The sequence below is a fragment of the Salvelinus fontinalis genome, chromosome 26 (genome assembly GCF_029448725.1).
Source record: "Salvelinus fontinalis isolate EN_2023a chromosome 26, ASM2944872v1, whole genome shotgun sequence".
NCBI classification, from domain to species: domain Eukaryota; kingdom Metazoa; phylum Chordata; class Actinopteri; order Salmoniformes; family Salmonidae; genus Salvelinus; species Salvelinus fontinalis.
This window is the reverse complement of record NC_074690.1, coordinates 10,727,502-10,728,553: the sequence shown is the minus strand read 5'-3', so window position 1 is coordinate 10,728,553 and position 1,052 is coordinate 10,727,502. Positions and strand designations below refer to the sequence as shown.

At 39.9% G+C, this 1,052-nt stretch overlaps 1 non-coding gene across 1 annotated transcript; it reads left to right on the top strand.

The window, feature by feature from the left end:
- The first annotated feature begins 258 nt into the window (after positions 1–258).
- trnat-ugu (transfer RNA threonine (anticodon UGU)) lies at positions 259–335 on the top strand. Its single transcript has one exon. It is a non-coding gene; the product is annotated as a tRNA-Thr (tRNA).
- Positions 336–1,052: the final 717 nt, after the last annotated feature.

Here is a 1,052-nt window from a genome sequence, read left to right as displayed (position 1 = left end):
TTGTAAGCCTATTAGCATCTGTACATCTTTTTTATGCAGTTAATGTACTTTTTTTTAAATTACTATTATTTAATTGTTATTACTAGACAGTAGTTGGCATATTATTGTTACTATGTATTTTTTAATTTTTTTAATTTTTATTTTTACACTCTTGAAAACGAGATGGTGCATCTCAAGGGATTTCATCCTGCAAAATGTCAAATAGATATAGACTTGTGCCTGTTGTCATAGAATTAGATAGAGGCCTCATGATCCCGTGGTCCCGTGTGGCTCAGTTGGTAGAGCATGGCGCTTGTAACGCCAGGGTTGTGGGTTCAATTCCCACGGGGGGACCAGAATGAATATGTATGAACTTTCCAAGTTGTAAGTCGCTCTGGATAAGAGCGTCTGCTAAATGACTTAAATGTTAAATGTAAATGTAATGATGGCTATAACACGTTTTAGCATGGACCTTGCCATTGAGGGCTTCCACCATTTTAAAGTAGTCAACTGGGTGGGGATTCCTATGAGTTGGGAGCAATCAGAGAATGAAGAAAATGTACTACTTTAAAATGGAGAAAGCCTCAATGGCACTGTCTATTCTATCACAGACTCTAAAATTGCACAGATACAATGATACATTCTCTATCTATCTCAGTGGCCTGTTGTTCACACGTGTATCTGCCCTCACAATGGCTAGAATGGTTACACATCTCACCTCCCATCTTCCTTCCATTTCCGATGACATGTATTTCCATTGTTAGAGCGGTCGATTTAATATATTGTAACGACCCTGGGTTTATAAGCGCAGAAATCAACTCTGTCGCATGAGCATGCTTTTGCGGCAGTCGATAGCGCGCCGGACTTCGGGCTAGAAGGTCGAGGGTTCAAGACCTGCTCCCTGCTGTTTCATTACAATATAATATTTGTTGTGACTGGATGGGTTTTGTTTATGGATATGTCTATTTTTGTATGTCGTTTTCCACCTTTTTCCCGCAAAGGATTTTTTTTCTCGTTCACTATCCTTTCCAGTTGGTGGCGGTAATGCACCAACAACATTGGATGCCAACCGC